At 41.5% G+C, this 10000-nt stretch overlaps 1 protein-coding gene and 1 long non-coding RNA gene across 7 annotated transcripts in view; one reads left to right on the top strand and one right to left on the bottom strand.

Moving 5' to 3' along the window:
- LOC115221265 (titin-like) overlaps positions 1 to 10000 on the top strand; it is a 429926-nt gene that overhangs the window by 250528 nt on the left and 169398 nt on the right. The gene's annotated exons all lie outside the window — the stretch shown is intronic.
- Positions 3218 to 10000, bottom strand: part of LOC118767030 — a 31238-nt gene continuing 24455 nt past the window's right edge. Inside the window, exon 3 of the long non-coding RNA XR_005002928.1 lies at positions 3218 to 3256. This is a non-coding gene — a long non-coding RNA (uncharacterized LOC118767030). The remainder of the gene's footprint in view (positions 3257 to 10000) is intronic.

Genomic DNA, 10000 nt, shown 5'->3' with positions numbered 1-10000 from the left:
TCAAACTTTTTGCTGGAGCGGAACCCCAAGTAAACAATCCACTGGCTCAAGGAACCCCTGTGCAATAATTTAATAGTCTTATGCACACATATCTGCACAGGAGAATTAAAAATTACTGCCGATTTTAGCATTTTTGTAACTTCTTGCGGAACCCCTGGACTGTACTGGCGGAACCCTGGTTGAAAACCACTGCATTAGAGCATTGGACCAAATTTCTGGTGGTATTTCTTAAGGCTTTCTGTGTTCTCAGTCCAAATCCCGCCAAAGTCAGCTTTGCTTTTCGTCCCTCTGGGATCAGTAGAATAAAGTACCCGTCAACTACGGGGGGCTTAGTGAAATCAACTAGTCTCAATCAAAAATTGCTGAAATTGGAAACATCATTACAAGAACTGCTTAATGTCATCATCATCAACAACAATATCATCATTAACTTTAGCTTTCTCTTTATCTTTGGTTCTCTCTCTCTCTCTCTGGTTCTTTCTCCCTGTGTCTCTTTCTCTCTCCTGGTTCATTCTCTTTCTTTGAGGTTCCCTTTCTTCTATCTCTCTCTCTCTCTTTCTCTCTCTCTCTCTCTCTCTCTGGTTCTTTCTCCCTGTGTCTCTTTCTCTCTCCTGGTTCATTCTCTTTCTTTGAGGTTCCCTTTCTTCTATCTCTCTCTCTGTCTCTCTCTCTCCCTCTTTCTCCCTCTTTCTCTCTCTCTCCCTCTCTCCCTCTTCTCTCTCTCTCTCTCCCTCTCTCATATACTACAAACATTAACGTACCTGTATGAACATGCATGCACACCTGAGTGCCAAGTCCGTGGATGCACTTGAGATTTCACAGCAAAAGGAAACCAAGTGGTTAGGGTCAGGTGCTAACCATTATTATGATTGAAGTGGTGTTTATTTTGATAAAACTTTTCTTCCTTCCCTTTTCAAGGTGACCCTTTTTTAAATCTTTTATTTTCAATCTATTTATTTATTAGATTTAACATTCAATACAAAGGGATGTAGCCCCCCCCCCCACCACCAGCACCACCATTTGCATCTGCTATTTGATGTTACTTGGCAGGTTTATACTATAAACAGTGACAGGAGCCAGCGGGGAGGAAGATGGTCGCAGGTGGAGGAGGGGCGAGGAGGAGTGATTGCTGTCCCTTTCTCTCCCCACCCCCTGATTCCCCTCACCCACAAGCTTCTAATGTCTGCAATTCAAGATTAAACTCCTTTCTTTCTTTCTTCTTTTCTTTCTCTCTTCTTCATCAGCCTCTTGCCCCTCCCCCCTGCCACCCTCTCATTTGTATTACTGCACAACTGGTCGAAGGAAAACAAAGCTGAGACTTAATAATTATCTACTATAATAATACTCTTGTGGGTTTCTCTGTCACAACATATAAATGAGAAAGGAAGGGGTGATGGCAAATTTGAACTCAGAACATAAAGACAGGCAAAATACCTTAATCCTGTCTGCTATGGACATAAGGCCTGAAGTTTTGATAGAGGGGACTCATCGATTACGTTGACCCCAGTGCTTAACTGGTGCTTATTTCATCGACTCCGACTTAGGATGAGAGGCAGCCAACCTCAGTGAGATTTGAACTCTGAATGTAAACCTAGATGAAATGTCACTTAGCAGTTTGTCTTGCATGCTCACAATTTTGCCAGTTTGCCACCTTAATAATAATAATAAAATAATAATAATAATAATAATAATAATAATAATAATAATAATAATAATAGGCTGTGTGGTAAGTAGCTTGCTTACCAACCACATGGCTCTGGGTTCAGTCCCACTGCATAGCACTTTGGTCAAGTGTCTTCTGCTATAGCTTTGGTCTGACAAAAGCCTTGTGAGTGGATTTGGTAGACGGAAACTGAAAGAAGCCCATCGTATATGTATGTATTTGTATATGTGTGTATATATGTTTGTGTGTCTGTTTGTTCCCCCTTCTATATATAGAAGAAGCCTGTCATATGTGAGTTTGTGTATCTGTGTTTGTCCCCGCACCATTGCATGAGAACTGCATGATGGTGTATCTGCGTCCCCGTAACTTAGCGGTTCAGCAAATGAATAAGTACTAGGCTTAGTAAGAATAAATTCTGGGGTCGGTTTGTTGAACTAAAGGCGGTGCTCCAGCATGGCCGCAGTCAGATGACTGAAACAAATAAAAGAGTAGAGAGTAAATATAATGATCACTCCACCCCATCTTCCCATCTACCTCTTGACACACTTTTCTCCTCTGACCCTTTCACAACTGGACCTCACACCTCTTCTTCCCACAATCTTACCACCCCTCTCCCATCACCACGGGACTGCTTCCTATACTTCCTCCCATATGCAGCTGGACCCAGGCCAACATCGGAGCTTCTTCATGGTTATTCACTTTGCTAGAAATAGCAGCCAAATCTCCATTGAATCACACCTGTTGCCTTAAAATTGGAATGGAACAGAACAGACACATTGATCGTGAATTCTACATGTTTGTAAAAAGATGGGATGATCATGGCTGGAATGCCTTTGACCATTATTGTGGTTGATCACTGCTGTTCTGGGGTAAACAGCCACAGCAACAGTTGACTACCATCTCCATGTAGTTACTATCACCAATCCCACTTAGCTTCAACCCAACCATTGTTACTACCATTACCACAATCACTTCAACTACCACCTCACTACTATGATAACACTACCACAATCCCTGTGATACCACCACCACCATAGCGATACCACTGCACCTCTATCACTACCATGACAGCAAAACCACCACAATTCCACCACAGCCACTACCTCTGCCATGACACCGCCACCACCACTTCTGCCATGACAATACCACCAACACCACCAACAACAACACCAAAACCCCATCATGATACAACAACCACCACCACTACCATCACAGCGCAACCACCACCACCACCTCTGCCATGACAATACCACCAACACCACCAACAACAACACCAAAACCCCATCATGATACAACAACCACCACCACTACCATCACAGCGCAACCACCACCACCACCTCTGCCATGACAATACCACCGACACCACCACCAACAACACCAAAACCCCATCATGATACAACCACCACCACTACCATCACAGCGCAACCACCACCACCTCTGCCGTGACAATACCACTGACACCACCACCAACAACACCAAAACCCCATCATGATACAACCACCACCACCACTACCATCACAGCGCAACCGCCACCACTGTCACAACACAACCACCACCATTACTACCACGACACCACCACCATTACCGCCAGCACTATGACACTGAGTGTTCAGTTTCTTCTTAAGGAGGTCAAAGCTGTGGTGAAACTGAAGTGGTTTGACTAGAAATAGCTGGCCCCCAGTGTTCCTTAAAGAAAAACAATAGTGTAAGGAGGAGGGAGTGCACTGTGGTGATGGGCGAGGGTGGAAGAGGATTCAGCAGCGTTGGTGGATGCTTAGGAAGAAGAAACTGGCTGCAGTGCATAACGATGTGTCACACACTTCCTTCTTCTTTGAGATGTAATAAGAGGAAGCTTTTGAAGGAGGGACCATCCCAGGGACCAGTCTTGACTCAAGAAACGCTTCTATGATGAAAAGGCATTCCAGCCAGGACCATCTCTTTTTGTATATCGGGGGACTGTGTTGTCCAATGTGTTCTTTGTTTAAGATGGTAGTTCTGAGTTCAAATTCCGCCGAGGTCAACTTTGCCTATCCTCCTTTCGGGGTCGATAAATTAAGTACCAGTTATGCACTGGGGTTGTTATAATCGACTTAATCCATTTGTTTGTCCTTGTTTGCCCTCTCTGTGTTTAGCCCCTTGTGGGTAGTAAAGAAATAGGTAGTATGTGATTTGAGGGAGATTTTGACTGCTATATCTAACAAGCCAAGCTGCCACATTGGCTTGTGTTATTATATACATCTTTGAGTAGTTATAAGGTGTAAGTGATTGTTGTTGTTGTTTAACCCCAGGTCAACCAAACCTGGATCAAAGGCATTCCAGCTATAACCATCCCGTTTTTTTTTTCATATGTGTAGGGAACTTAGAACCACATTATCCAACATGCCTTTTTTTTTTTGTTAATGATATAACATGATTTTTCTAGGGATTTGGTTGTTATTTCTAGCATGCTGTGCTATTTTCAGAGCTCTAGGAGTTGATAACTTCATGCACGCATATCATATATTATTAGGTAAATCATTGATAAGACACGTGTGTGTGTGTGTGTGTGAGTGTGAGTGAGTGAGTGACATGTCCATTTATCTATGGACTAGACAACTACACACTGACCATAATAGTAGGGTGGTTAGACAGTTGGCTACTGTTTACACCAGTATTTCTCAAACTTTTATTAGCTATTATTCGTCCCCTACCCTTTTTTTTTATACTAGCAGTCCTTTCAGTGTCCCCTTATTACAATTCAACTAAATGAAATACACCCACAAAACCTTGCTGCCAACTGGTTGATCACCATTAAGAAGTCTTCTTGCGCATAACAAGCCATTTTATCAATATGGTTCAACTGGATTAAATACACCACAACACCTTTGCTCCTGATAAGTGATCACCATTAATCCCTTGCAATGGGGTTAACAACCCTCACTGCTCTGGCAAGGGTTGGTGTGCCCTCAATTTATTTCATGACCATCTAGTCTAGCTAAAGTTTTGACTCTACTCAGAGCTTTCTCTCCTGTCGGAGGGCTCTCTAGATGTCCTTGAAAACTGGGGCAGACAAATAGGCAGAGAAGGGCCGGGCCGGGCTGGGCTGGGTTGGGCCAGGCTAGGCAGGGTAAGACACCTCCTCCTACCATCATTTTCTCGCACCTCCAAATGATTTTACCAGACTAAATTTTGCACGCATGTGTGTGTGTGTGTGTATGTACACATATGTATGTCAGCAGGCTGTCTGACTGCCTGATGTAGATTGTAACAAACATCATCATCATCAATATCTTCATAGTTATGTCATCATCATTATCATCATCATCATCATCATTGTTGTCATCTTCTGTCCCTGATTTCTTCAAGCTTGTCTATTTACATATAAAGGTTAACATGAATGACTTCAGTGTAAGTGGATACTGTTCTGGGTATCCCCCTAATTCACCCTGCCCCCTATACATTCTCTCTCTCTCTCTCTCTCTCTCAAATCTAGCACACTGCACATCTGTCATCACTCACATATTTACTCTCTTCCTTGGTCTCCCCCCCCTTCCTCCATCCTCCAGCCAATATCTTTTAATGACTTCTACTCATGAGGTGAGGGCAGAGGGGGGGGGAGGGGGAGATGGAAGCCCCAATAACTCTGGGCTTCATACTTCCAACCCTATTTTTTCACTCATCCTTGCTACCTTTCAGTTTCTAGTCCTTCCACCCCCTTCCACCACATACACACATACACTACCATCACCCACCCACCCCCGCTTTCACTGTAGGGACCTGTCTAATTTTGTCAGTTCTCTTAGAAAAGGGTCAATGAAAATTCCTGTGCATGTGTGTGTGTGTATGCATATATATGTGTGCATGTGTATATATGTATATATATATGTGTGTGTGTGCATGTATATATGTATGTATATATATATATGCATGTATGTGCATGTATGTGTGTGCATGTATATATGTATATATATATATATATGCATGTATGTGCATGTATGTATGTGCATATATATGCATGTGTATGTATATATCTATATGCATATGTACATATATATATATATAATATATATATATATCACTTATTCACACACACACACACACACACACACATGCATATATATCATCATCATCATCGTTTAACGTCCGCTTTTTGCTAGCATGGAAAGCGGACGTTAAACGATGATGATGATGATATATATGCATATGTGTGTGTGTGTGAATAAGTGATATATATTATGCATGTCTATATAAGCATGTGTATATATATACTTGTGTGTGTGTGCGCATATATATATATATATATATATATATATATATATATCTATATATATATATACACTTGCGTCAGAAATTAATTAGCACTTCTCAAATTTCTACATTAAATAGGTTAAATCAATTAACCTATGAGCTATTCAAAACGTCTTACGCGATGAGAAAACTTAGTATGGTGTGATTTCGGTCCTTGCGAGGCGCTACCTATATCTATTAAACAAAGGAAGATTTGTCTGCATCCGCACTCCAATTTGTTGCACTGCTATGTCAACATCATAAGGCTGTAGACTCTCAAACTGCTCTGCAAACAAAGTTACGTCATCGTTCTGCGCAACAGTGAACTCGCAACAAAGCAATAGTTCAAGATATGGCCACTAGGTGACAGCACATACCTTGAGTGAAGAGCAAATCAAGAGTGCTAATTAATTTCTGACGGTAGTGTATATGTATATTTATAGTATATGATTCTGTTGAACATGCATTCTTGCATGTGCATACAGCTATGTATACGAAATATCACATCTGACGGTTAAACAGTTTATGCAGTTAATATGCGTGACGGAACACGTGCAGTCTGTATAAGTAAGACTAATGCTCAGAACTGCATCAGCAGTGTGTGCAAGTCACTTCCCTCATACGGACACGTGCATTTTGCACAAGCTTGCACACACATGCAGTTTGTGTGAATTGTTTTCTCAGATGCATATATGCATGCCACATGCAATGTATGCTCATGTATGTTGTGATGTACGGATTGCACAATTAGACTTGTAGAGAGTGCATTTGACGTGCATGTCCAGACACATGTATTTATAGTGTATGTATGTATATATATACATGAGTTGTATGCTCAGAGATATGCACAGTATATATATAGGAGTTGTATACCCAGATATGTGGCATATGCACAGGATGCATGCTTCAACATATGGTGAAAAATTATAAAAAATGCATGCTGTCAGATGTGCAGTGTGCATGTGTGTGTGCACAAGTTATGTGCTCAGAGACATATGCTGTGTACATGAGGTGCATGTTCAGACATGTGCAGTACATGCAAAACGAATGCACTGATGCACAAGTGGTGTTTAGCTCTGGTTGTTTGGCATCAAACGGATAAAACTCCCCCTGGATAGGCTGCTGGTCTATTATAGGTCATTTCCAGACAGTTTTCAATGAACAGGCAACAAGCTCCTGTTGCTGACAAATTAGGTAGACCATGCCATGTAGAACTAGGCGCAGGAGTGGCTGAGTGGTAAGCTGCTTGCCTGCCAACCACAGAGTTCCAGGTTCAGTCCCACTGCGTGGCACCTTGGACAAGTGTCTTCTACTATAGCCTCGGGCCGACCAAAGTCTTGTGAGTGGATTTGGTAGGCGGAAACTGAAAGAAGCCTGTCGTATATATGTATATATATGTTTGTGTGTCTGTGTCTGCCCCCCCCACATCACTTGACTACCGATGCTGGTGTGTTTACGTCTCCATAACTTAGCAGTTCGGCAAAAGAGACCGATAGAATAAGTACTAGGTTTACAAAGAATAAGTCCCAGGGTCGATTTGCTCGACTAAAGGCAGTGCTCCAGCATGGCCACAGTCAATGACTGAAACAAGTAAAAGAGTAAAGAATATGGGTGAAATATATAGTGAAGCAGCCGCTATGGACTTTGAACCAGAGAGCTTTGAGTTGCGGTGCTACTCTACGTTTTGTCCACTCAGCCATTTTTGCTGCTGTTATGTAGAGAAGACAGCTGGTCATTGTTATAGATGAGGTTTTTAACGACTGGTCACAAGCAGAGTAAAGAGGGTGGATTATAGACACAATAGGAATGGAAAAAAGACTTTAAAAGCTAGACTGCTTTCTCTGAAATCTCATAACTACAAACACAGACACATGTAGGTGTTTGTGTGCACATGTATGCATACATGAGTATATTCATGTATTTGTGTATGTGTGTATTGTATCCACACATACATACATACATACATACATACATACATACATACATACATAACATACACACATACATACATTACATACATACATACATACATACATACATACACATGTACATACATACATACATACATACATACATACATACATACAAACATACTTACAAACATACTTACATACTTACATACATACATACTTACATACATACAAACATACGTACTTACATACATACAAACATACGTACATACACACGTACATACATACATACATACATACATACATACATACACATGCATTTAACCTCAGTAACATACCTACAGCACACCATCGCCCAAATACATGTACATATAGGTGTGCATATATATATATATATATATATATGTGTGTGTGTGTGTGTGTGTGTGTGTGTGTATGTCTATATTATGCACACACACACATAGCACAGCAGCATCAACTGCACACTAGCATCTAAACACACACACACACACACAAAACTAAATCCATGCCTAACTCAAGAATTTAGTTTTCGGTATAATTAATTTCTCTGTAAACTGATACCATCGGCTCTCATGTCTGGACAGCTAAGAGCAGTTTAAAGAGGGATGAAGTGTTTAGCCCTGTGCTAGTGGAACCAACTAATCAGCTCTCAGTAATAAAATCCACTTATAAACAACAACAATTCTGAACTGAAATGAACTCAGTGATACATATGGCTCACTACACTGCCTTCTCATTAATTCCACACTGGTTTCTTGTCAATCTGTGCTTCTCTTGTTAATTCTATAGCAGCCTGTCGTTAATTTTACAGTCTTTTCATTTTCTCTACACTGACTTCATGAGTTCTTACACCACACTCTCACTACCCTGCTCTCTTGTTCTCTCTACGCCATCCTCTTTTTTTGTACTACACTGCCATCTCATTCCTTACTACACTGCCGTCCCATTCCTTGCTACACTGCCATCCCATTCCTTACTACACTGCCATCCCATTCCTCACTACACTGCCATCTCATTCCTTACTACACTGCCATCCCGTTCCTTGCTACACTGCCATCCCGTTCCTTGCTACACTGCCATCCCGTTCCTTACTACACTGCCGGCCCATTCCTTACTACACTGCCATCCCATTCCTTACTACACTGCCATCCCATTCCTTACTACACTGCCATCCCGTTCCTTACTACACTGCCATCCCGTTCCTTGCTACACTGCCATCCCGTTCCTTGCTACACTGCCATCCCGTTCCTTACTACACTGCCATCCCGTTCCTTACTACACTGCCATCCCGTTCCTCATTACACTGGCCTCTCATTCTCAGTACACTTCCCTCTCATTTTTCACTACACTGTTTTGTTCTTCCTTACTCTGTCCTTTCATTCACTCCCCACAACCTCCTCATTCACTCTGCACTGCTCTCTTGTTTTCTTCTACACTACCCATCATACCTCATCTCAGTATCCTCTTGTTCGTTCTACTCTGACCTCTTCTTCCTCATCTCATTACCCTCTCATTCCTTATCCCACTGCTCTTTTGTCCACTCTTCAATGCCCTTTCATTCCTCATCACCCTATCCTCTTCTATTTCGAAAATATATCTCTGAAAAATTTCATTAAATCAAAATCTATTTTCCCAGAAAGTTATGAGAGGGATATCAAAGTTTGGATCTGGGTTGACCCAGAGCTTAAACTACATAATTTACACATTCACTCTACACTGTCTTCTTGTTTACTCAGCACTGCTTTCTTTCTCTAACTGCACTGCCAACTCAATTCACACTTGTTCACTTTACACTGCCAACTCATTCACACTTGTTCACTTTACACTGCCAACTCAATTCACACTTGTTCACTTTACACTGCCAACTCATTCACACTTGTTCACTTTACAATGCCAACTCATTCACACTTGTTCACTTTACACTGCCAACTCATTCACACTGGTTCACTTTACACTGTCAACTCAATTCACACTTGTTCACTTTACACTGCCAACTCAATTCACACTTGTTCACTTTACACTGCCAACTCATTCACACTTGTTCACTTTACACTGCCAACTCATTCACACTTGTTCACTTTACACTGCCAACTCAATTCACACTTGTTCACTTTACACTGCCAACTCAATTCACACTTGT

This window comes from Octopus sinensis, linkage group LG18 (genome assembly GCF_006345805.1).
Source record: "Octopus sinensis linkage group LG18, ASM634580v1, whole genome shotgun sequence".
Taxonomy (NCBI): Eukaryota; Metazoa; Mollusca; class Cephalopoda; order Octopoda; family Octopodidae; genus Octopus; species Octopus sinensis.
Note: the sequence above shows the minus strand (reverse complement) of the source record. Positions and strands in the feature narration are given on the sequence as shown.